The 27173-nt window shown below is 45.5% G+C and overlaps 5 non-coding genes across 5 annotated transcripts; all 5 read right to left on the bottom strand.

Annotated features, from left to right (window-relative positions):
• Positions 1–1785: 1785 nt before the first annotated feature.
• On the bottom strand, positions 1786–1857 carry trnae-cuc (transfer RNA glutamic acid (anticodon CUC)). The gene has a single exon. It is a non-coding gene; the product is annotated as a tRNA-Glu (tRNA).
• A 7152-nt stretch (positions 1858–9009) lies between these two features.
• trnae-cuc (transfer RNA glutamic acid (anticodon CUC)) lies at positions 9010–9081 on the bottom strand. Its single transcript has one exon. It is a non-coding gene; the product is annotated as a tRNA-Glu (tRNA).
• A 4963-nt stretch (positions 9082–14044) lies between these two features.
• Positions 14045–14116, bottom strand: trnae-cuc (transfer RNA glutamic acid (anticodon CUC)). The gene has a single exon. It is a non-coding gene; the product is annotated as a tRNA-Glu (tRNA).
• Positions 14117–19080: 4964 nt separating this feature from the next.
• Positions 19081–19152, bottom strand: trnae-cuc (transfer RNA glutamic acid (anticodon CUC)). The gene has a single exon. It is a non-coding gene; the product is annotated as a tRNA-Glu (tRNA).
• Positions 19153–24117: 4965 nt separating this feature from the next.
• Positions 24118–24189, bottom strand: trnae-cuc (transfer RNA glutamic acid (anticodon CUC)). Its single transcript has one exon. It is a non-coding gene; the product is annotated as a tRNA-Glu (tRNA).
• Positions 24190–27173: the final 2984 nt, after the last annotated feature.

Here is a 27173-nt window from a genome sequence, read left to right as displayed (position 1 = left end):
AACATTTATAGAATTGAAAACAAATAAATGTATTGAAATCAAAAAAAAAAAAAACTTTATCAAGACTGGCCTGCAGCCCTCGTCTTTGCTTGTGATGCTGCATTTTTTGTTTTCGTCGCCAGTTTCTTTGCTTTCGATTTTTTTTCTTTCGTTTACGAGTTTTGGCGCTGTTTTGTCGTGAGGGTGGGATTTACAGGGAGGCGTGGATCATGGGTCTCCATTGGTCGAGTAGTTTTGAGTGACGGTTCTTCCTAACCCAATCAGTGAGCAGGTGGGCTGGTCTGGTGATCTCTGTGTGGGATGGTATCGACTGTCTCGGTTTCAACAGCAGCGCCGATTCAGCGACTCATTAAACACCCTGTATGCGCAGAGACCTGCAGTCAAGAGCTGCACAATCACTGGATCATGTTTATTGAATTCAAGACTATTATCGCTCTTTATATCTGTAGTGGTTTTAGTAAATCCCAGGATACAGCGATGAAGAAGTAACAAGTTTATTCCATAAAACATAAATATAGATTATAGATAAATATACATGTGAGTTTGGAGAAGCCTTTTTGCATCTTCAGATAGACAGGTTACAGTCTTATCTATTGGAAGTGATTACATCTCATTCAAATACCAGATGGTTTACCTCCTGCATAATAATGAACATAACATAACCTAAGTTTGTTGCTGATATTGGAGTGTTTGAGTAGACTGGTGCTGGTCAGCATTCTTCACGCAACAGATGTGTATAAAATATTATTCATCACATTACTAATCTTTGCATCTTAAATAACACTCATCCCATTTGTAAGAAAGGCTTGATCACCCCCATCTGATTAAAGAACACATTTCGAACTACAGACCCATCAGCATTGTACCTGTTCTAAAAAATATTTGGAAAAATACTTACTGGCCAGTTTTTTATTTAGAATCTCAGAATCAGAATCTGAAAATCAGTTTGTCTTTTGCACAAAAAGATCGTCTTGCATCAGCCACTTTACTGCTAACTGAACACATACAAACAGCTCTCACGGACAACAAAACCAGGGATTTCCTTAAAGCCGTTGATGGTTAACCTTAATCTCCTCCTAAATTCAAACGTTTTAAGCTCAACTGGTGCTCAAACCAATGTTTCTCTAATCAAAACAAAAAAAGAATGTATATTTTAGATCCCCTTAAGTCTTCCAGCCCTCCCTCTATAGTAATCAACAACTCACAAATTACAGTAGTAACCTCTTCAATACCTTTGACTAATTCTCGATTCCCATGTCACTTATAAAGATCACATTAGTAAACTAAAGCAAGAAATAGGTTAACAATAAACTGCGGAAGTTTAACTGAACATCTTTTCCGTTCATGAATGAGTTTATTTCCAGCATTTCTTACATGCCTCCCTAGATGGTCACTCAAAGACAAATTAGCATGAAATAATACAAGCGTGCAAATAAGATTGACTTACAAAAGTGTCTCCTTGGACCCACCACTGTAATATTTCCAAGACAGCGCCAACTCTCTGACAGTGTGAGAATTCACACCTGTCTCAAGATGTATTATGAAATGCAGTATCGTCTCTCTCCCTCAATCCTTTGTAATGTGCTACCTTCGCATCCTGCATTTTGCAAGCAGCGCACATGGCCCTTCTTCTCACAATACAGCACCTCCCACCCTCATTACAAGGATTGAAACGGGAAGTCAGGAAATACATATTTGATAACATGCACTCTACTTAGCGTGATTAGTGCTCGTTTTGATTTATTGATTTTCCATTCGCTTATGGAAGGGGCGGGAAAGAGCGAGTTCCCTGACCGGGAATCGAACCCGGGCCGCGGCGGTGAGAGCGCCGAATCCTAACCACTAGACCACCAGGGAAGCGGTGACTTTGCTCGTGAGATAGAAAGATCCAAAATATGGAACAGATTGTGTCATTATGAACTGATGTAAGCTCCACAAGACTTCGATTATTTATTAACGTATTCATAAGGAAAGTGGCACGAGCAATGTTTTTTAAAGATCAAAAGTCACGATTATAGTTTTGTGTTGGATGGATAACGACATGCATACACGGTTCCACACTGACCTTGTCGTATAGGACTCCGAAGTTGCAGTATGCAACTCGAATAATGGATAATAAATCATTAAACACGTGTTTGATACTGTCACAGATGTTCCCAGATTCATTATTTGAAAGCGCTCGAGTGCTCTTCCTTCAGACCACTTTGAGAAAAGGCTCCTCAGATGACTTCAGACCGAAGAGTGCGCTTAAAGTAAGTTCACTTCACGACTTATACAAATGTTTAGATGTACTGAAAAGTAGAATATTTATGTTTCTCAAGTAGCAGGTTGTATGTATGACTGTGGTTGTTTTCAAAATATACGTTATAAAAGTTCAATGATAGGCTTTTTATTCGCTGTATCGCGGAATGGTGTAAAGTTCATTTCAAAGACAATATATTGCCAGTTGGTTCATTCATGATGTAGCGAATGTATTTAAATTTGTATGTAATCTGTCAGAAGTGAAAAACAGAAGATTGTTCACATTTTCTTCGCTTTCAATATTGATGAGCCGGTTTAATTCTTAAGTATAGGTGTAGTCAGGCTTACTTATTGCAAGGGCTTACCAGGGCTCGAGTCCCGGGGCCCCAGCCAGCGAAGGGGCCCGTCCAGCGTTGGGATTATTTTTTACAAAGTATTCTGTATCTATGTGGTCACTGCTTGTGGGTTTGCTCTTGTGTGCGCGCAGCCTTGTGTCTGTGCTGCCTGCCAGCCTGCGATGCCTTGGGGGAGGGGCGGGGGCAGAGAGACGCAGATGTTTGATGTGGGCAGGTCGAATTCCTACTGGCCAGGGTTAAAGCAAATCTATAAAATCTATGATTGTGACTGGTGCACTGACTGCGGAAGCAGGTGGACGTACTATTGTCAAGTGAATCCAAAGTTCGAAAGTTAACAAACAAAAGTATTGTAGCAAGCGGGGGTCTTTTTCCTTTAGCAGACAACAAGTATAAAGCAACGTCAGGAAGGTTTATTGGCCTTAAAAAACACAATCTAAAAGGCCCCTATCGGCTGAGACCCACGCCCAAACAATTACACTTAACTCCCTATCTCACTCTATTCTGCTCTCTATCACACAGGCGCTCGCTCCCGCATAGCATTGGCACACACTCTCTGCTTCACGCCAACTCAGCTACCCAGTCACAATCCCTTCCTCTCAATTCCTGGCCAGTCGGCAGAAGTCTTCCACATCTCATCGGCACTGGCACTGTAGAAACCCTAGTGGAGGTGTTGCACTGTCTTTGTGATGCACTGGTGCCACGTCAGCAGCTCCTCCTGCAGTGGCCTGAGGACCGCTACCTGCCATTGCTCCTCCCCCATGGCTGCCCCTAGGAACCTCCGCATCAGTACCCCTACTTGGGTAGCCAGACCAGGCCAGTGTGCCCACGGTGTCCTCCGCTGCTCATCTACCCAGTTATGGACCTAACTGTATGTATGTATATATATCTATATGACTTTGCCAATCGCCGAGTGAGGGAGAATGGAGCTTGGATACGGAAGGATGTCCCCATCCCTTGTGCCGTGAGGGACTACACTGCTGGAATTGGGGGCGTCGACCTGTCCGATGCTCTGGTTGGCTACTGCCATGTCCTACAGAAGACCATGAAGTGGTACAAGACCCTCCTTTACCACTTTGTGGACACTGCTGTCGTCAACTCCTTCATCCTGCACCAGCACCTGACCAAGGTGAAAGGGCTGGCGCATCTCACACAGTTGGCCTTCAGGGAGCGGCTGGTTGAGGAGCTGGCTGACTTTGGAGCTTCAGAGATAGCAGCACCCTTCAGTGCTGGTCCTGCCAGTACTCCGGTAGTCAGCCCTCGCCGTCGCACCTCCTCCAAACCACGACCCTCCTCTGCCTCTAGTCAAAAAATTGATTTTGAGATCAAAAATAAAAAAATCGAATGCAACATTTATAGAATTGAAAACAAATAAATGTATCGAAAGCAAAAAAAAAAAAAAAACTTTATCAAAACTGGCCTGCAGCCCCCGTCTTTGCTTGCGATGCTGGAATTTTGTTTTCGTCGCCCGTTTCTTTGCTTTTGATTTTTTTCTTTCGTTTACGAGTTTTGGCGCTGTTTTGTCGTGAGGGTGGGATTTACAGGGAGGCGTGGATCTCGGCTCTCCATTGGTCCAGTAGTTTTGAGTGACGGTTCTTCCTAACCCAATCAGTGAGCAGGTGGGCTGGTCTGGTGATCTCTGTGTGGGATGGTATCGACTGTCTCGGTTTCAACAGCAGCGCCGATTCAGCGTCTTGCATCTGCCAGTCGGCAGAAGTCTTCCACATCTCATCGGCACTGGCCCTGTAGAAACCCTAGTGGAGGTGTTGCACTGTCTTTGTGATCCACTGGTGCCACGTCAGCAGCTCCTCCTGCAGTGGCCTGAGGACCGCTACCTGCCAATGCTCTTCCCCCATGGCTGCCCCTAGGAACCTCCGCATCAGTACCCCTACTTGGGTAGCCAGACCAGGCCAGTGTGCCCACGGTGTCCTCCGCTGCTCATCTACCCAGTTATGGACCTAACTGTATGTATGTATATATATCTATATGACTTTGCCAATCGCCGAGTGAAGGAGAATGGAGCTTGGATACGGAAGGATGTCCCCATCCCTTGTGCCGTGAAGGACTACACTGCTGGAATTGGGGGCGTCGACCTGTCCGATGCTCTGCTTGGCTACTGCCATGTCCTGCAGAAGACCATGAAGTGGTAGAAGACCCTCTTTTACCACTTTGTGGACACTGCTGTCGTCAACTCCTTCATCCTGCACCAGCACCTGACCAAGGTGAAAGGGCTGGCGCATCTCACACAGTTGGCCTTCAGGGAGCGGCTGTTTGAGGAGCTGGCTGACTTTGGAGCTTCAGAGATAGCAGCACCCTTCAGTGCTGGTCCTGCCAGTACTCCGGTAGTCAGCCCTCGCCGTCGCACCTCCTCCAAACCACGACCCTCCTCTGCCTCTAGTCAAAAAATTGATTTTGAGATCAAAAATAAAAAAATCGAATGCAACATTTATAGAATTGAAAACAAATAAATGTATCGAAAGCAAAAAAAAAAAAAAAAACTTTATCAAAACTGGCCTGCAGCCCCCGTCTTTGCTTGCGATGCTGCAATTTTGTTTTCGTCGCCCGTTTCTTTGCTTTTGATTTTTTTCTTTCGTTTACGAGTTTTGGCGCTGTTTTGTCGTGAGGGTGGGATTTACAGGGAGGCGTGGATCTCGGCTCTCCATTGGTCCAGTAGTTTTGAGTGACGGTTCTTCCTAACCCAATCAGTGAGCAGGTGGGCTGGTCTGGTGATCTCTGTGTGGGATGGTATCGACTGTCTCGGTTTCAACAGCAGCGCCGATTCAGCGTCTTGCATCTGCCAGTCGGCAGAAGTCTTCCACATCTCATCGGCACTGGCCCTGTAGAAACCCTAGTGGAGGTGTTGCACTGTCTTTGTGATCCACTGGTGCCACGTCAGCAGCTCCTCCTGCAGTGGCCTGAGGACCGCTACCTGCCATTGCTCCTCCCCCATGGCTGCCCCTAGGAACCTCCGCATCAGTACCCCTACTTGGGTAGCCAGACCAGGCCAGTGTGCTCACGGTGTCCTCCACTACTCATCTACCCAGTTATGGACCTAACTGTATGTATGAATTAATGTATTTATGACTTTGCCAATCGCCGAGTGAAGGAGAATGGAGCTTGGATACGGAAGGATGTCCCCATCCCTTGTGCCGTGAAGGACTACACTGCTGGAATTGGGGGCGTCGACCTGTCCGATGCTCTGCTTGGCTACTGCCATGTCCTGCAGAAGACCATGAAGTGGTAGAAGACCCTCTTTTACCACTTTGTGGACACTGCTGTCGTCAACTCCTTCATCCTGCACCAGCACCTGACCAAGGTGAAAGGGCTGGCGCATCTCACACAGTTGGCCTTCAGGGAGCGGCTGGTTGAGGAGCTGGCTGACTTTGGAGCTTCAGAGATAGCAGCACCCTTCAGTGCTGGTCCTGCCAGTACTCCGGTAGTCAGCCCTCGCCGTCGCACCTCCTCCAAACCACGACCCTCCTCTGCCTCTAGTCAAAAAATTGATTTTGAGATCAAAAATAAAAAAATCGAATGCAACATTTATAGAATTGAAAACAAATAAATGTATCGAAAGCAACAAAAAAAAAAAAAACTTTATCAAAACTGGCCTGCAGCCCCCGTCTTTGCTTGCGATGCTGCAATTTTGTTTTCGTCGCCCGTTTCTTTGCTTTTGATTTTTTTCTTTCGTTTACGAGTTTTGGCACTGTTTTGTCGTGAGGGTGGGATTTACAGGGAGGCGTGGATCTCGGCTCTCCATTGGTCCAGTAGTTTTGAGTGACGGTTCTTCCTAACCCAATCAGTGAGCAGGTGGGCTGGTCTGGTGATCTCTGTGTGGGATGGTATCGACTGTCTCGGTTTCAACAGCAGCGCCGATTCAGCGTCTTGCATCTGCCAGTCGGCAGAAGTCTTCCACATCTCATCGGCACTGGCCCTGTAGAAACCCTAGTGGAGGTGTTGCACTGTCTTTGTGATCCACTGGTGCCACGTCAGCAGCTCCTCCTGCAGTGGCCTGAGGACCGCTACCTGCCATTGCTCCTCCCCCATGGCTGCCCCTAGGAACCTCTGCATCAGTACCCCTACTTGGGTAGCCAGACCAGGCCAGTGTGCTCACGGTGTCCTCCACTACTCATCTACCCAGTTATGGACCTAACTGTATGTATGAATTAATATCTATATGACTTTGCCAATCGCCGAGTGAAGGAGAATGGAGCTTGGATACGGAAGGATGTCCCCATCCCTTGTGCCGTGAAGGACTACACTGCTGGAATTGGGGGCGTCGACCTGTCCGATGCTCTGGTCGGCTACTGCCATGTCCTGCAGAAGACCATGAAGTGGTACAAGACCCTCTTTTACCACTTTGTGGACACTGCTGTCGTCAACTCCTTCATCCTGCACCAGCACCTGACCAAGGTGAAAGGGCTGGCGCATCTCACACAGTTGGCCTTCAGGGAGCGGCTGGTTGAGGAGCTGGCTGACTTTGGAGCTTCAGAGATAGCAGCACCCTTCAGTGCTGGTCCTGCCAGTACTCCGGTAGTCAGCCCTCACCGTCGCACCTCCTCCAAACCACGACCCTCCTCTGCCTCTAGTCAAAAAATTGATTTTGAGATCAAAAATAAAAAAATCGAATGCAACATTTATAGAATTGAAAACAAATAAATGTATTGAAATCAAAAAAAAAAAAAACTTTATCAAGACTGGCCTGCAGCCCTCGTCTTTGCTTGTGATGCTGCATTTTTTGTTTTCGTCGCCAGTTTCTTTGCTTTCGATTTTTTTTCTTTCGTTTACGAGTTTTGGCGCTGTTTTGTCGTGAGGGTGGGATTTACAGGGAGGCGTGGATCATGGGTCTCCATTGGTCGAGTAGTTTTGAGTGACGGTTCTTCCTAACCCAATCAGTGAGCAGGTGGGCTGGTCTGGTGATCTCTGTGTGGGATGGTATCGACTGTCTCGGTTTAAACAGCAGCGCCGATTCAGCGACTCATTAAACACCCTGTATGCGCAGAGACCTGCAGTCAAGAGCTGCACAATCACTGGATCATGTTTATTGAATTCAAGATTATTATCGCTCTTTATATCTGTAGTGGTTTTAGTAAATCCCAGGATACAGCGATGAAGAAGTAACAAGTTTATTCCATAAAACATAAATATAGATTATAGATAAATATACATGTGAGTTTGGAGAAGCCTTTTTGCATCTTCAGATAGACAGGTTACAGTCTTATCTATTGGAAGTGATTACATCTCATTCAAATACCAGATGGTTTACCTCCTGCATAATAATGAACATAACATAACCTAAGTTTGTTGCTGATATTGGAGTGTTTGAGTAGACTGGTGCTGGTCAGCATTCTTCACGCAGCAGATGTGTATAAAATATTATTCATCACATTACTAATCTTTGCATCTTAAATAACACTCATCCCATTTGTAAGAAAGGCTTGATCACCCCCATCTGATTAAAGAACACATTTCGAACTACAGACCCATCAGCATTGTACCTGTTCTAAAAAATATTTGGAAAAATACTTACTGGCCAGTTTTTTATTTAGAATCTCAGAATCAGAATCTGAAAATCAGTTTGTCTTTTGCACAAAAAGATCGTCTTGCATCAGCCACTTTACTGCTAACTGAACACATACAAACAGCTCTCACGGACAACAAAACCAGGGATTTCCTTAAAGCCGTTGATGGTTAACCTTAATCTCCTCCTAAATTCAAACGTTTTAAGCTCAACTGGTGCTCAAACCAATGTTTCTCTAATCAAAACAAAAAAAGAATGTATATTTTAGATCCCCTTAAGTCTTCCAGCCCTCCCTCTATAGTAATCAACAACTCACAAATTACAGTAGTAACCTCTTCAATACCTTTGACTAATTCTCGATTCCCATGTCACTTATAAAGATCACATTAGTAAATTAAAGCAAGAAATAGGTTAACAATAAACTGCGGAAGTTTAACTGAACATCTTTTCCGTTCATGAATGAGTTTATTTCCAGCATTTCTTACATGCCTCCCTAGATGGTCACTCAAAGACAAATTAGCAGCCGTCAGGAAATAATACAAGCGTGCAAATAAGATTGACTTACAAAAGTGTCTCCTTGGACCCACCACTGTAATATTTCCAAGACAGCGCCAACTCTCTGACAGTGTGAGAATTCACACCTGTCTCAAGATGTATTATGAAATGCAGTATCGTCTCTCTCCCTCGATCCTTTGTAATGTGCTACCTTCGCATCCTGCATTTTGCAAGCAGCGCACATGGCCCTTCTTCTCACAATACAGCACCTCCCACCCTCATTACAAAGATTGAAACGGGAAGTCAGGAAATACATATTTGATAACATGCACTCTACTTAGCGTGAATAGATTTGATTTATTGATTTTCCATTCGCTTATGGAAGGGGCGGGAAAGAGCGAGTTCCCTGACCGGGAATCGAACCCGGGCCGCGGCGGTGAGAGCGCCGAATCCTAACCACTAGACCACCAGGGAAGCGGTGACTTCGCTCGTGAGATAGAAAGATCCAAAATATGGAACATATTGTGTCATTATGAACTGATGTAAACTCCACAAGACTTCGATTATTTATTAACGTATTTATAAGGAAAGTGGCACGAGCAATGTTTTTTAAAGATCAAAAGTCACGATTATAGTTTTGTGTTGGATGGATAACGACATGCATACACGGTTCCACACTGACCTTGTCGTATAGGACTCCGAAGTTGCAGTATGCAACTCGAATAATGGATAATAAATCATTAAACACGTGTTTGATACTGTCACAGATGTTCCCAGATTCATTATTTGAAAGCGCTCGAGTGCTCTTCCTTCAGACCACTTTGAGAAAAGGCTCCTCAGATGACTTCAGACCGAAGAGTGCGCTTAAAGTAAGTTCACTTCACGACTTATTCAAATGTTTAGATGTACTGAAAAGTAGAATTTTTATGTTTCTCAAGTAGCAGGTTGTATGTATGACTGTGGTTGTTTTCAAAATATACGTTATAAAAGTTCAATGATAGGCTTTTTATTCGCTGTATCGCGGAATGGTGTAAAGTTCATTTCAAAGACAATATATTGCCAGTTGGTTCATTCATGATGTAGCGAATGTATTTAAATTTGTATGTAATCTGTCAGAAGTGAAAAACAGAAGATTGTTCACATTTTCTTCGCTTTCAATAACGATGAGCCGGTTTAATTCTTAAGTATAGGTGTAGTCAGGCTTACTTATTGCAAGGGCTTACCAGGGCTCGAGTCCCGGGGCCCCAGCCAGCGAAGGGGCCCGTCCAGCGTTGGGATTATTTTTTACAAAGTATTCTGTATCTATGTGGTCACTGCTTGTGGGTTTGCTCTTGTGTGCACGCAGCCTTGTGTCTGTGCTGCCTGCCAGCCTGCGATGCCTTGGGGGAGGGGCGGGGGCAGAGAGACGCAGATGTTTGATGTGGGCAGGTCGAATTCCTACTGGCCAGGGTTAAAGCAAATCTATAAAATCTATGATTGTGACTGGTGCACTGACTGCGGAAGCAGGTGGACGTACTATTGTCAAGTGAATCCAAAGTTCGAAAGTTAACAAACAAAAGTATTGTAGCAAGCGGGGGTCTTTTTCCTTTAGCAGACAACAAGTATAAAGAAACGTCAGGAAGGTTTATTGGCCTTAAAAAACACAATCTAAAAGGCCCCTATCGGCTGAGACCCACGCCCAAACAATTACACTTAACTCCCTATCTCACTCTATTCTGCTCTCTATCACACAGGCGCTCGCTCCCGCATAGCATTGGCACACACTCTCTGCTTCACGCCAACTCAGCTACCCAGTCACAATCCCTTCCTCTCAATTCCTTGCCAGTCGGCAGAAGTCTTCCACATCTCATCGGCACTGGCCCTGTAGAAACCCTAGTGGTGGTGTTGCACTGTCTTTGTGATGCACTGGTGCCACGTCAGCAGCTCCTCCTGCAGTGGCCTGAGGACCGCTACCTGCCATTGCTCTTCCCCCATGGCTGCCCCTAGGAACCTCCGCATCAGTACCCCTACTTGGGTAGCCAGACCAGGCCAGTGTGCCCACGGTGTCCTCCGCTGCTCATCTACCCAGTTATGGACCTAACTGTATGTATGTATATATATCTATATGACTTTGCCAATCGCCGAGTGAAGGAGAATGGAGCTTGGATACGGAAGGATGTCCCCATCCCTTGTGCCGTGAAGGACTACACTGCTGGAATTGGGGGCGTCGACCTGTCCGATGCTCTGCTTGGCTACTGCCATGTCCTGCAGAAGACCATGAAGTGGTAGAAGACCCTCTTTTACCACTTTGTGGACACTGCTGTCGTCAACTCCTTCATCCTGCACCAGCACCTGACCAAGGTGAAAGGGCTGGCGCATCTCACACAGTTGGCCTTCAGGGAGCGGCTGGTTGAGGAGCTGGCTGACTTTGGAGCTTCAGAGATAGCAGCACCCTTCAGTGCTGGTCCTGCCAGTACTCCGGTAGTCAGCCCTCGCCGTCGCACCTCCTCCAAACCACGACCCTCCTCTGCCTCTAGTCAAAAAATTGATTTTGAGATCAAAAATAAAAAAATCGAATGCAACATTTATAGAATTGAAAACAAATAAATGTATCGAAAGCAAAAAAAAAAAAAAATCTTTATCAAAACTGGCCTGCAGCCCCCGTCTTTGCTTGCGATGCTGCAATTTTGTTTTCGTCGCCCGTTTCTTTGCTTTTGATTTTTTTCTTTCGTTTACGAGTTTTGGCGCTGTTTTGTCGTGAGGGTGGGATTTACAGGGAGGCGTGGATCTCGGCTCTCCATTGGTCCAGTAGTTTTGAGTGACGGTTCTTCCTAACCCAATCAGTGAGCAGGTGGGCTGGTCTGGTGATCTCTGTGTGGGATGGTATCGACTGTCTCGGTTTCAACAGCAGCGCCGATTCAGCGTCTTGCATCTGCCAGTCGGCAGAAGTCTTCCACATCTCATCGGCACTGGCCCTGTAGAAACCCTAGTGGAGGTGTTGCACTGTCTTTGTGATCCACTGGTGCCACGTCAGCAGCTCCTCCTGCAGTGGCCTGAGGACCGCTACCTGCCATTGCTCCTCCCTCATGGCTGCCCCTAGGAACCTCTGCATCAGTACCCCTACTTGGGTAGCCAGACCAGGCCAGTGTGCCCACGGTGTCCTCCGCTGCTCATCTACCCAGTTATGGACCTAACTGTATGTATGTATATATATCTATATGACTTTGCCAATCGCCGAGTGAAGGAGAATGGAGCTTGGATACGGAAGGATGTCCCCATCCCTTGTGCCGTGAAGGACTACACTGCTGGAATTGGGGGCGTCGACCTGTCCGATGCTCTGGTCGGCTACTGCCATGTCCTGCAGAAGACCATGAAGTGGTAGAAGACCCTCTTTTACCACTTTGTGGACACTGCTGTCGTCAACTCCTTCATCCTGCACCAGCACCTGACCAAGGTGAAAGGGCTGGCGCATCTCACACAGTTGGCCTTCAGGGAGCGGCTGGTTGAGGAGCTGGCTGACTTTGGAGCTTCAGAGATAGCAGCACCCTTCAGTGCTGGTCCTGCCAGTACTCCGGTAGTCAGCCCTCGCCGTCGCACCTCCTCCAAACCACGACCCTCCTCTGCCTCTAGTCAAAAAATTGATTTTGAGATCAAAAATAAAAAAATCGAATGCAACATTTATAGAATTGAAAACAAATAAATGTATTGAAATCAAAAAAAAAAAAAACTTTATCAAGACTGGCCTGCAGCCCTCGTCTTTGCTTGTGATGCTGCATTTTTTGTTTTCGTCGCCAGTTTCTTTGCTTTCGATTTTTTTTCTTTCGTTTACGAGTTTTGGCGCTGTTTTGTCGTGAGGGTGGGATTTACAGGGAGGCGTGGATCATGGCTCTCCATTGGTCGAGTAGTTTTGAGTGACGGTTCTTCCTAACCCAATCAGTGAGCAGGTGGGCTGGTCTGGTGATCTCTGTGTGGGATGGTATCGACTGTCTCGGTTTAAACAGCAGCGCCGATTCAGCGACTCATTAAACACCCTGTATGCGCAGAGACCTGCAGTCAAGAGCTGCACAATCACTGGATCATGTTTATTGAATTCAAGATTATTATCGCTCTTTATATCTGTAGTGGTTTTAGTAAATCCCAGGATACAGCGATGAAGAAGTAACAAGTTTATTCCATAAAACATAAATATAGATTATAGATAAATATACATGTGAGTTTGGAGAAGCCTTTTTGCATCTTCAGATAGACAGGTTACAGTCTTATCTATTGGAAGTGATTACATCTCATTCAAATACCAGATGGTTTACCTCCTGCATAATAATGAACATAACATAACCTAAGTTTGTTGCTGATATTGGAGTGTTTGAGTAGACTGGTGCTGGTCAGCATTCTTCACGCAGCAGATGTGTATAAAATATTATTCATCACATTACTAATCTTTGCATCTTAAATAACACTCATCCCATTTGTAAGAAAGGCTTGATCACCCCCATCTGATTAAAGAACACATTTCGAACTACAGACCCATCAGCATTGTACCTGTTCTAAAAAATATTTGGAAAAATACTTACTGGCCAGTTTTTTATTTAGAATCTCAGAATCAGAATCTGAAAATCAGTTTGTCTTTTGCACAAAAAGATCGTCTTGCATCAGCCACTTTACTGCTAACTGAACACATACAAACAGCTCTCACGGACAACAAAACCAGGGATTTCCTTAAAGCCGTTGATGGTTAACCTTAATCTCCTCCTAAATTCAAACGTTTTAAGCTCAACTGGTGCTCAAACCAATGTTTCTCTAATCAAAACAAAAAAAGAATGTATATTTTAGATCCCCTTAAGTCTTCCAGCCCTCCCTCTATAGTAATCAACAACTCACAAATTACAGTAGTAACCTCTTCAATACCTTTGACTAATTCTCGATTCCCATGTCACTTATAAAGATCACATTAGTAAATTAAAGCAAGAAATAGGTTAACAATAAACTGCGGAAGTTTAACTGAACATCTTTTCCGTTCATGAATGAGTTTATTTCCAGCATTTCTTACATGCCTCCCTAGATGGTCACTCAAAGACAAATTAGCATGAAATAATACAAGCGTGCAAATAAGATTGACTTACAAAAGTGTCTCCTTGGACCCACCACTGTAATATTTCCAAGACAGCGCCAACTCTCTGACAGTGTGAGAATTCACACCTGTCTCAAGATGTATTATGAAATGCAGTATCGTCTCTCTCCCTCAATCCTTTGTAATGTGCTACCTTCGCATCCTGCATTTTGCAAGCAGCGCACATGGCCCTTCTTCTCACAATACAGCACCTCCCACCCTCATTACAAGGATTGAAACGGGAAGTCAGGAAATACATATTTGATAACATGCACTCTACTTAGCGTGATTAGTGCTCGTTTTGATTTATTGATTTTCCATTCGTTTATGGATGGGGCGGGAAAAAGCGAGTTCCCTGACCGGGAATCGAACCCGGGCCGCGGCGGTGAGAGCGCCGAATCCTAACCACTAGACCACCAGGGAAGCGGTGACTTTGCTCGTGAGATAGAAAGATCCAAAATATGGAACAGATTGTGTCATTATGAACTGATGTAAGCTCCACAAGACTTCGATTATGTATTAACGTATTCATAAGGAAAGTGGCACGAGCAATGTTTTTTAAAGATCAAAAGTCACGATTATAGTTTTGTGTTGGATGGATAACGACATGCATACACGGTTCCACACTGACCTTGTCGTATAGGACTCCGAAGTTGCAGTATGCAACTCGAATAATGGATAATAAATCATTAAACACGTGTTTGATACTGTCACAGATGTTCCCAGATTCATTATTTGAAAGCGCTCGAGTGCTCTTCCTTCAGACCACTTTGAGAAAAGGCTCCTCAGATGACTTCAGACCGAAGAGTGCGCTTAAAGTAAGTTCACTTCACGACTTATTCAAATGTTTAGATGTACTGAAAAGTAGAATATTTATGTTTCTCAAGTAGCAGGTTGTATGTATGACTGTGGTTGTTTTCAAAATATACGTTATAAAAGTTCAATGATAGGCTTTTTATTCGCTGTATCGCGGAATGGTGTAAAGTTCATTTCAAAGACAATATATTGCCAGTTGGTTCATTCATGATGTAGCGAATGTATTTAAATTTGTATGTAATCTGTCAGAAGTGAAAAACAGAAGATTGTTCACATTTTCTTCGCTTTCAATAACGATGAGCCGGTTTAATTCTTAAGTATAGGTGTAGTCAGGCTTACTTATTGCAAGGGCTTACCAGGGCTCGAGTCCCGGGGCCCCAGCCAGCGAAGGGGCCCGTCCAGCGTTGGGATTATTTTTTACAAAGTATTCTGTATCTATGTGGTCACTGCTTGTGGGTTTGCTCTTGTGTGCGCGCAGCCTTGTGTCTGTGCTGCCTGCCAGCCTGCGATGCCTTGGGGGAGGGGCGGGGGCAGAGAGACGCAGATGTTTGATGTGGGCAGGTCGAATTCCTACTGGCCAGGGTTAAAGCAAATCTATAAAATCTATGATTGTGACTGGTGCACTGACTGCGGAAGCAGGTGGACGTACTATTGTCAAGTGAATCCAAAGTTCGAAAGTTAACAAACAAAAGTATTGTAGCAAGCGGGGGTCTTTTTCCTTTAGCAGACAACAAGTATAAAGCAACGTCAGGAAGGTTTATTGGCCTTAAAAAACACAATCTAAAAGGCCCCTATCGGCTGAGACCCACGCCCAAACAATTACACTTAACTCCCTATCTCACTCTATTCTGCTCTCTATCACACAGGCGCTCGCTCCCGCATAGCATTGGCACACACTCTCTGCTTCACGCCAACTCAGCTACCCAGTCACAATCCCTTCCTCTCAATTCCTGGCCAGTCGGCAGAAGTCTTCCACATCTCATCGGCACTGGCCCTGTAGAAACCCTAGTGGTGGTGTTGCACTGTCTTTGTGATGCACTGGTGCCACGTCAGCAGCTCCTCCTGCAGTGGCCTGAGGACCGCTACCTGCCAATGCTCTTCCCCCATGGCTGCCCCTAGGAACCTCCGCATCAGTACCCCTACTTGGGTAGCCAGACCAGGCCAGTGTGCCCACGGTGTCCTCCGCTGCTCATCTACCCAGTTATGGACCTAACTGTATGTATGTATATATATCTATATGACTTTGCCAATCGCCGAGTGAAGGAGAATGGAGCTTGGATACGGAAGGATGTCCCCATCCCTTGTGCCGTGAAGGACTACACTGCTGGAATTGGGGGCGTCGACCTGTCCGATGCTCTGCTTGGCTACTGCCATGTCCTGCAGAAGACCATGAAGTGGTAGAAGACCCTCTTTTACCACTTTGTGGACACTGCTGTCGTCAACTCCTTCATCCTGCACCAGCACCTGACCAAGGTGAAAGGGCTGGCGCATCTCACACAGTTGGCCTTCAGGGAGCGGCTGTTTGAGGAGCTGGCTGACTTTGGAGCTTCAGAGATAGCAGCACCCTTCAGTGCTGGTCCTGCCAGTACTCCGGTAGTCAGCCCTCGCCGTCGCACCTCCTCCAAACCACGACCCTCCTCTGCCTCTAGTCAAAAAATTGATTTTGAGATCAAAAATAAAAAAATCGAATGCAACATTTATAGAATTGAAAACAAATAAATGTATCGAAAGCAAAAAAAAAAAAAAAAACTTTATCAAAACTGGCCTGCAGCCCCCGTCTTTGCTTGCGATGCTGCAATTTTGTTTTCGTCGCCCGTTTCTTTGCTTTTGATTTTTTTCTTTCGTTTACGAGTTTTGGCGCTGTTTTGTCGTGAGGGTGGGATTTACAGGGAGGCGTGGATCTCGGCTCTCCATTGGTCCAGTAGTTTTGAGTGACGGTTCTTCCTAACCCAATCAGTGAGCAGGTGGGCTGGTCTGGTGATCTCTGTGTGGGATGGTATCGACTGTCTCGGTTTCAACAGCAGCGCCGATTCAGCGTCTTGCATCTGCCAGTCGGCAGAAGTCTTCCACATCTCATCGGCACTGGCCCTGTAGAAACCCTAGTGGAGGTGTTGCACTGTCTTTGTGATCCACTGGTGCCACGTCAGCAGCTCCTCCTGCAGTGGCCTGAGGACCGCTACCTGCCATTGCTCCTCCCCCATGGCTGCCCCTAGGAACCTCCGCATCAGTACCCCTACTTGGGTAGCCAGACCAGGCCAGTGTGCTCACGGTGTCCTCCACTACTCATCTACCCAGTTATGGACCTAACTGTATGTATGAATTAATATCTATATGACTTTGCCAATCGCCGAGTGAAGGAGAATGGAGCTTGGATACGGAAGGATGTCCCCATCCCTTGTGCCGTGAAGGACTACACTGCTGGAATTGGGGGCGTCGACCTGTCCGATGCTCTGGTCGGCTACTGCCATGTCCTGCAGAAGACCATGAAGTGGTACAAGACCCTCTTTTACCACTTTGTGGACACTGCTGTCGTCAACTCCTTCATCCTGCACCAGCACCTGACCAAGGTGAAAGGGCTGGCGCATCTCACACAGTTGGCCTTCAGGGAGCGGCTGGTTGAGGAGCTGGCTGACTTTGGAGCTTCAGAGATAGCAGCACCCTTCAGTGCTGGTCCTGCCAGTACTCCAGTAGTCAGCCCTCGCCGTCGCACCTCCTCCAAACCACGACCCTCCTCTGCCTCTAGTCAAAAAATTGATTTTGAGATCAAAAATAAAAAAATCGAATGCAACATTTATAGAATTGAAAACAAATAAATGTATTGAAATCAAAAAAAAAAAAAACTTTATCAAGACTGGCCTGCAGCCCTCGTCTTTGCTTGTGATGCTGCATTTTTTGTTTTCGTCGCCAGTTTCTTTGCTTTCGATTTTTTTTCTTTCGTTTACGAGTTTTGGCGCTGTTTTGTCGTGAGGGTGGGATTTACAGGGAGGCGTGGATCATGGCTCTCCATTGGTCGAGTAGTTTTGAGTGACGGTTCTTCCTAACCCAATCAGTGAGCAGGTGGGCTGGTCTGGTGATCTCTGTGTGGGATGGTATCGACTGTCTCGGTTTAAACAGCAGCGCCGATTCAGCGACTCATTAAACACCCTGTATGCGCAGAGACCTGCAGTCAAGAGCTGCACAATCACTGGATCATGTTTATTGAATTCAAGACTATTATCGCTCTTTATATCTGTAGTGGTTTTAGTAAATCCCAGGATACAGCGATGAAGAAGTAACAAGTTTATTCCATAAAACATAAATATAGATTATAGATAAATATACATGTGAGTTTGGAGAAGCCTTTTTGCATCTTCAGATAGACAGGTTACAGTCTTATCTATTGGAAGTGATTACATCTCATTCAAATACCAGATGGTTTACCTCCTGCATAATAATGAACATAACATAACCTAAGTTTGTTGCTGATATTGGAGTGTTTGAGTAGACTGGTGCTGGTCAGCATTCTTCACGCAGCAGATGTGTATAAAATATTATTCATCACATTACTAATCTTTGCATCTTAAATAACACTCATCCCATTTGTAAGAAAGGCTTGATCACCCCCATCTGATTAAAGAACACATTTCGAACTACAGACCCATCAGCATTGTACCTGTTCTAAAAAATATTTGGAAAAATACTTACTGGCCAGTTTTTTATTTAGAATCTCAGAATCAGAATCTGAAAATCAGTTTGTCTTTTGCACAAAAAGATCGTCTTGCATCAGCCACTTTACTGCTAACTGAACACATACAAACAGCTCTCACGGACAACAAAACCAGGGATTTCCTTAAAGCCGTTGATGGTTAACCTTAATCTCCTCCTAAATTCAAACGTTTTAAGCTCAACTGGTGCTCAAACCAATGTTTCTCTAATCAAAACAAAAAAAGAATGTATATTTTAGATCCCCTTAAGTCTTCCAGCCCTCCCTCTATAGTAATCAACAACTCACAAATTACAGTAGTAACCTCTTCAATACCTTTGACTAATTCTCGATTCCCATGTCACTTATAAAGATCACATTAGTAAATTAAAGCAAGAAATAGGTTAACAATAAACTGCGGAAGTTTAACTGAACATCTTTTCCGTTCATGAATGAGTTTATTTCCAGCATTTCTTACATGCCTCCCTAGATGGTCACTCAAAGACAAATTAGCATGAAATAATACAAGCGTGCAAATAAGATTGACTTACAAAAGTGTCTCCTTGGACCCACCACTGTAATATTTCCAAGACAGCGCCAACTCTCTGACAGTGTGAGAATTCACACCTGTCTCAAGATGTATTATGAAATGCAGTATCGTCTTTCTCCCTCAATCCTTTGTAATGTGCTACCTTCGCATCCTGCATTTTGCAAGCAGTGCACATGGCCCTTCTTCTCACAACACAGCACCTCCCACCCTCATTACAAGGATTGAAACGGGAAGTCAGGAAATACATATTTGATAACATGCACTCTACTTAGCGTGATTAGTGCTCGTTTTGATTTATTGATTTTCCATTCGTTTATGGAAGGGGCGGGAAAGAGCGAGTTCCCTGACCGGGAATCGAACCCGGGCCGCGGCGGTGAGAGCGCCGAATCCTAACCACTAGACCACCAGGGAAGCGGTGACTTTGCTCGTGAGATAGAAAGATCCAAAATATGGAACAGATTGTGTCATTATGAACTGATGTAAGCTCCACAAGACTTCGATTATGTATTAACGTATTCATAAGGAAAGTGGCACGAGCAATGTTTTTTAAAGATCAAAAGTCACGATTATAGTTTTGTGTTGGATGGATAACGACATGCATACACGGTTCCACACTGACCTTGTCGTATAGGACTCCGAAGTTGCAGTATGCAACTCGAATAATGGATAATAAATCATTAAACACGTGTTTGATACTGTCACAGATGTTCCCAGATTCATTATTTGAAAGCGCTCGAGTGCTCTTCCTTCAGACCACTTTGAGAAAAGGCTCCTCAGATGACTTCAGACCGAAGAGTGCGCTTAAAGTAAGTTCACTTCACGACTTATTCAAATGTTTAGATGTACTGAAAAGTAGAATATTTATGTTTCTCAAGTAGCAGGTTGTATGTATGACTGTGGTTGTTTTCAAAATATACGTTATAAAAGTTCAATGATAGGCTTTTTATTCGCTGTATCGCGGAATGGTGTAAAGTTCATTTCAAAGACAATATATTGCCAGTTGGTTCATTCATGATGTAGCGAATGTATTTAAATTTGTATGTAATCTGTCAGAAGTGAAAAACAGAAGATTGTTCACATTTTCTTCGCTTTCAATAACGATGAGCCGGTTTAATTCTTAAGTATAGGTGTAGTCAGGCTTACTTATTGCAAGGGCTTACCAGGGCTCGAGTCCCGGGGCCCCAGCCAGCGAAGGGGCCCGTCCAGCGTTGGGATTATTTTTTACAAAGTATTCTGTATCTATGTGGTCACTGCTTGTGGGTTTGCTCTTGTGTGCGCGCAGCCTTGTGTCTGTGCTGCCTGCCAGCCTGCGATGCCTTGGGGGAGGGGCGGGGGCAGAGAGACGCAGATGTTTGATGTGGGCAGGTCGAATTCCTACTGGCCAGGGTTAAAGCAAATCTATAAAATCTATGATTGTGACTGGTGCACTGACTGCGGAAGCAGGTGGACGTACTATTGTCAAGTGAATCCAAAGTTCGAAAGTTAACAAACAAAAGTATTGTAGCAAGCGGGGGTCTTTTTCCTTTAGCAGACAACAAGTATAAAGCAACGTCAGGAAGGTTTATTGGCCTTAAAAAACACAATCTAAAAGGCCCCTATCGGCTGAGACCCACGCCCAAACAATTACACTTAACTCCCTATCTCACTCTATTCTGCTCTCTATCACACAGGCGCTCGCTCCCGCATAGCATTGGCACACACTCTCTGCTTCACGCCAACTCAGCTACCCAGTCACAATCCCTTCCTCTCAATTCCTGGCCAGTCGGCAGAAGTCTTCCACATCTCATCGGCACTGGCCCTGTAGAAACCCTAGTGGTGGTGTTGCACTGTCTTTGTGATGCACTGGTGCCACGTCAGCAGCTCCTCCTGCAGTGGCCTGAGGACCGCTACCTGCCAATGCTCTTCCCCCATGGCTGCCCCTAGGAACCTCCGCATCAGTACCCCTACTTGGGTAGCCAGACCAGGCCAGTGTGCCCACGGTGTCCTCCGCTGCTCATCTACCCAGTTATGGACCTAACTGTATGTATGTATATATATCTATATGACTTTGCCAATCGCCGAGTGAAGGAGAATGGAGCTTGGATACGGAAGGATGTCCCCATCCCTTGTGCCGTGAAGGACTACACTGCTGGAATTGGGGGCGTCGACCTGTCCGATGCTCTGCTTGGCTACTGCCATGTCCTGCAGAAGACCATGAAGTGGTAGAAGACCCTCTTTTACCACTTTGTGGACACTGCTGTCGTCAACTCCTTCATCCTGCACCAGCACCTGACCAAGGTGAAAGGGCTGGCGCATCTCACACAGTTGGCCTTCAGGGAGCGGCTGGTTGAGGAGCTGGCTGACTTTGGAGCTTCAGAGATAGCAGCACCCTTCAGTGCTGGTCCTGCCAGTACTCCGGTAGTCAGCCCTCGCCGTCGCACCTCCTCCAAACCACGACCCTCCTCTGCCTCTAGTCAAAAAATTGATTTTGAGATCAAAAATAAAAAAATCGAATGCAACATTTATAGAATTGAAAACAAATAAATGTATCGAAAGCAAAAAAAAAAAAAAAAACTTTATCAAAACTGGCCTGCAGCCCCCGTCTTTGCTTGCGATGCTGCAATTTTGTTTTCGTCGCCCGTTTCTTTGCTTTTGATTTTTTTCTTTCGTTTACGAGTTTTGGCGCTGTTTTGTCGTGAGGGTGGGATTTACAGGGAGGCGTGGATCTCGGCTCTCCATTGGTCCAGTAGTTTTGAGTGACGGTTCTTCCTAACCCAATCAGTGAGCAGGTGGGCTGGTCTGGTGATCTCTGTGTGGGATGGTATCGACTGTCTCGGTTTCAACAGCAGCGCCGATTCAGCGTCTTGCATCTGCCAGTCGGCAGAAGTCTTCCACATCTCATCGGCACTGGCCCTGTAGAAACCCTAGTGGAGGTGTTGCACTGTCTTTGTGATCCACTGGTGCCACGTCAGCAGCTCCTCCTGCAGTGGCCTGAGGACCGCTACCTGCCATTGCTCCTCCCCCATGGCTGCCCCTAGGAACCTCCGCATCAGTACCCCTACTTGGGTAGCCAGACCAGGCCAGTGTGCTCACGGTGTCCTCCACTACTCATCTACCCAGTTATGGACCTAACTGTATGTATGAATTAATATCTATATGACTTTGCCAATCGCCGAGTGAAGGAGAATGGAGCTTGGATACGGAAGGATGTCCCCATCCCTTGTGCCGTGAAGGACTACACTGCTGGAATTGGGGGCGTCGACCTGTCCGATGCTCTGGTCGGCTACTGCCATGTCCTGCAGAAGACCATGAAGTGGTACAAGACCCTCTTTTACCACTTTGTGGACACTGCTGTCGTCAGCTCCTTCATCCTGCACCAGCACCTGACCAAGGTGAAAGGGCTGGCGCATCTCACACAGTTGGCCTTCAGGGAGCGGCTGGTTGAGGAGCTGGCTGACTTTGGAGCTTCAGAGATAGCAGCACCCTTCAGTGCTGGTCCTGCCAGTACTCCGGTAGTCAGCCCTCGCCGTCGCACCTCCTCCAAACCACGACCCTCCTCTGCCTCTAGTCAAAAAATTGATTTTGAGATCAAAAATAAAAAAATCGAATGCAACATTTATAGAATTGAAAACAAATAAATGTATTGAAATCAAAAAAAAAAAAAACTTTATCAAGACTGGCCTGCAGCCCTCGTCTTTGCTTGTGATGCTGCATTTTTTGTTTTCGTCGCCAGTTTCTTTGCTTTCGATTTTTTTTCTTTCGTTTACGAGTTTTGGCGCTGTTTTGTCGTGAGGGTGGGATTTACAGGGAGGCGTGGATCATGGCTCTCCATTGGTCGAGTAGTTTTGAGTGACGGTTCTTCCTAACCCAATCAGTGAGCAGGTGGGCTGGTCTGGTGATCTCTGTGTGGGATGGTATCGACTGTCTCGGTTTAAACAGCAGCGCCGATTCAGCGACTCATTAAACACCCTGTATGCGCAGAGACCTGCAGTCAAGAGCTGCACAATCACTGGATCATGTTTATTGAATTCAAGATTATTATCGCTCTTTATATCTGTAGTGGTTTTAGTAAATCCCAGGATACAGCGATGAAGAAGTAACAAGTTTATTCCATAAAACATAAATATAGATTATAGATAAATATACATGTGAGTTTGGAGAAGCCTTTTTGCATCTTCAGATAGACAGGTTACAGTCTTATCTATTGGAAGTGATTACATCTCATTCAAATACCAGATGGTTTACCTCCTGCATAATAATGAACATAACATAACCTAAGTTTGTTGCTGATATTGGAGTGTTTGAGTAGACTGGTGCTGGTCAGCATTCTTCACGCAGCAGATGTGTATAAAATATTATTCATCACATTACTAATCTTTGCATCTTAAATAACACTCATCCCATTTGTAAGAAAGGCTTGATCACCCCCATCTGATTAAAGAACACATTTCGAACTACAGACCCATCAGCATTGTACCTGTTCTAAAAAATATTTGGAAAAATACTTACTGGCCAGTTTTTTATTTAGAATCTCAGAATCAGAATCTGAAAATCAGTTTGTCTTTTGCACAAAAAGATCGTCTTGCATCAGCCACTTTACTGCTAACTGAACACATACAAACAGCTCTCACGGACAACAAAACCAGGGATTTCCTTAAAGCCGTTGATGGTTAACCTTAATCTCCTCCTAAATTCAAACGTTTTAAGCTCAACTGGTACTCAAACCAATGTTTCTCTAATCAAAACAAAAAAAGAATGTATATTTTACATCCCCTTAAGTCTTCCAGCCCTCCCTCTATAGTAATCAACAACTCACAAATTACAGTAGTAACCTCTTCAATACCTTTGACTAATTCTCGATTCCCATGTCACTTATAAAGATCACATTAGTAAATTAAAGCAAGAAATAGGTTAACAATAAACTGCGGAAGTTTAACTGAACATCTTTTCCGTTCATGAATGAGTTTATTTCCAGCATTTCTTACATGCCTCCCTAGATGGTCACTCAAAGACAAATTAGCAGCCGTCAGGAAATAATACAAGCGTGCAAATAAGATTGACTTACAAAAGTGTCTCCTTGGACCCACCACTGTAATATTTCCAAGACAGCGCCAACTCTCTGACAGTGTGAGAATTCACACCTGTCTCCAGATGTATTATGAAATGCAGTATCGTCTCTCTCCCTCAATCCTTTGTAATGTGCTACCTTCGCATCCTGCATTTTGCAAGCAGCGCACATGGCCCTTCTTCTCACAATACAGCACCTCCCACCCTCATTACAAGGATTGAAACGGGAAGTCAGGAAATACATATTTGATAACATGCACTCTACTTAGCGTGAATAGATTTGATTTATTGATTTTCCATTCGCTTATGGAAGGGGCGGGAAAGAGCGAGTTCCCTGACCGGGAATCGAACCCGGGCCGCGGCGGTGAGAGCGCCGAATCCTAACCACTAGACCACCAGGGAAGCGGTGACTTTGCTCGTGAGATAGAAAGATCCAAAATATGGAACAGATTGTGTCATTATGAACTGATGTAAGCTCCACAAGACTTCGATTATTTATTAACGTATTCATAAGGAAAGTGGCACGAGCAATGTTTTTTAAAGATCAAAAGTCACGATTATAGTTTTGTGTTGGATGGATAACGACATGCATACACGGTTCCACACTGACCTTGTCGTATAGGACTCCGAAGTTGCAGTATGCAACTCGAATAATGGATAATAAATCATTAAACACGTGTTTGATACTGTCACAGATGTTCCCAGATTCATTATTTGAAAGCGCTCGAGTGCTCTTCCTTCAGACCACTTTGAGAAAAGGCTCCTCAGATGACTTCAGACCGAAGAGTGCGCTTAAAGTAAGTTCACTTCACGACTTATTCAAATGTTTAGATGTACTGAAAAGTAGAATATTTATGTTTCTCAAGTAGCAGGTTGTATGTATGACTGTGGTTGTTTTCAAAATATACGTTATAAAAGTTCAATGATAGGCTTTTTATTCGCTGTATCGCGGAATGGTGTAAAGTTCATTTCAAAGACAATATATTGCCAGTTGGTTCATTCATGATGTAGCGAATGTATTTAAATTTGTATGTAATCTGTCAGAAGTGAAAAACAGAAGATTGTTCACATTTTCTTCGCTTTCAATAACGATGAGCCGGTTTAATTCTTAAGTATAGGTGTAGTCAGGCTTACTTATTGCAAGGGCTTACCAGGGCTCGAGTCCCGGGGCCCCAGCCAGCGAAGGGGCCCGTCCAGCGTTGGGATTATTTTTTACAAAGTATTCTGTATCTATGTGGTCACTGCTTGTGGGTTTGCTCTTGTGTGCGCGCAGCCTTGTGTCTGTGCTGCCTGCCAGCCTGCGATGCCTTGGGGGAGGGGCGGGGGCAGAGAGACGCAGATGTTTGATGTGGGCAGGTCGAATTCCTACTGGCCAGGGTTAAAGCAAATCTATAAAATCTATGATTGTGACTGGTGCACTGACTGCGGAAGCAGGTGGACGTACTATTGTCAAGTGAATCCAAAGTTCGAAAGTTAACAAACAAAAGTATTGTAGCAAGCGGGGGTCTTTTTCCTTTAGCAGACAACAAGTATAAAGCAACGTCAGGAAGGTTTATTGGCCTTAAAAAACACAATCTAAAAGGCCCCTATCGGCTGAGACCCACGCCCAAACAATTACACTTAACTCCCTATCTCACTCTATTCTGCTCTCTATCACACAGGCGCTCGCTCCCGCATAGCATTGGCACACACTCTCTGCTTCACGCCAACTCAGCTACCCAGTCACAATCCCTTCCTCTCAATTCCTGGCCAGTCGGCAGAAGTCTTCCACATCTCATCGGCACTGGCCCTGTAGAAACCCTAGTGGTGGTGTTGCACTGTCTTTGTGATGCACTGGTGCCACGTCAGCAGCTCCTCCTGCAGTGGCCTGAGGACCGCTACCTGCCAATGCTCTTCCCCCATGGCTGCCCCTAGGAACCTCCGCATCAGTACCCCTACTTGGGTAGCCAGACCAGGCCAGTGTGCCCACGGTGTCCTCCGCTGCTCATCTACCCAGTTATGGACCTAACTGTATGTATGTATATATATCTATATGACTTTGCCAATCGCCGAGTGAAGGAGAATGGAGCTTGGATACGGAAGGATGTCCCCATCCCTTGTGCCGTGAAGGACTACACTGCTGGAATTGGGGGCGTCGACCTGTCCGATGCTCTGCTTGGCTACTGCCATGTCCTGCAGAAGACCATGAAGTGGTAGAAGACCCTCTTTTACCACTTTGTGGACACTGCTGTCGTCAACTCCTTCATCCTGCACCAGCACCTGACCAAGGTGAAAGGGCTGGCGCATCTCACACAGTTGGCCTTCAGGGAGCGGCTGTTTGAGGAGCTGGCTGACTTTGGAGCTTCAGAGATAGCAGCACCCTTCAGTGCTGGTCCTGCCAGTACTCCGGTAGTCAGCCCTCGCCGTCGCACCTCCTCCAAACCACGACCCTCCTCTGCCTCTAGTCAAAAAATTGATTTTGAGATCAAAAATAAAAAAATCGAATGCAACATTTATAGAATTGAAAACAAATAAATGTATCGAAAGCAAAAAAAAAAAAAAAACTTTATCAAAACTGGCCTGCAGCCCCCGTCTTTGCTTGCGATGCTGCAATTTTGTTTTCGTCGCCCGTTTCTTTGCTTTTGATTTTTTTCTTTCGTTTACGAGTTTTGGCGCTGTTTTGTCGTGAGGGTGGGATTTACAGGGAGGCGTGGATCTCGGCTCTCCATTGGTCCAGTAGTTTTGAGTGACGGTTCTTCCTAACCCAATCAGTGAGCAGGTGGGCTGGTCTGGTGATCTCTGTGTGGGATGGTATCGACTGTCTCGGTTTCAACAGCAGCGCCGATTCAGCGTCTTGCATCTGCCAGTCGGCAGAAGTCTTCCACATCTCATCGGCACTGGCCCTGTAGAAACCCTAGTGGAGGTGTTGCACTGTCTTTGTGATCCACTGGTGCCACGTCAGCAGCTCCTCCTGCAGTGGCCTGAGGACCGCTACCTGCCATTGCTCCTCCCCCATGGCTGCCCCTTGGAACCTCCGCATCAGTACCCCTACTTGGGTAGCCAGACCAGGCCAGTGTGCCCACGGTGTCCTCCACTACTCATCTACCCAGTTATGGACCTAACTGTATGTATGAATTAATATCTATATGACTTTGCCAATCGCCGAGTGAAGGAGAATGGAGCTTGGATACGGAAGGATGTCCCCATCCCTTGTGCCGTGAAGGACTACACTGCTGGAATTGGGGGCGTCGACCTGTCCGATGCTCTGGTCGGCTACTGCCATGTCCTGCAGAAGACCATGAAGTGGTACAAGACCCTCTTTTACCACTTTGTGGACACTGCTGTCGTCAACTCCTTCATCCTGCACCAGCAGCTAACCAAGGTGAAAGGGCTGGCGCATCTCACAC

This window comes from Amia ocellicauda, chromosome 14, assembly GCF_036373705.1.
Source record: "Amia ocellicauda isolate fAmiCal2 chromosome 14, fAmiCal2.hap1, whole genome shotgun sequence".
In the NCBI taxonomy this organism is placed as follows: Eukaryota; Metazoa; Chordata; class Actinopteri; order Amiiformes; family Amiidae; genus Amia; species Amia ocellicauda.
This window is presented reverse-complemented; position numbering and strand designations above follow the sequence as displayed.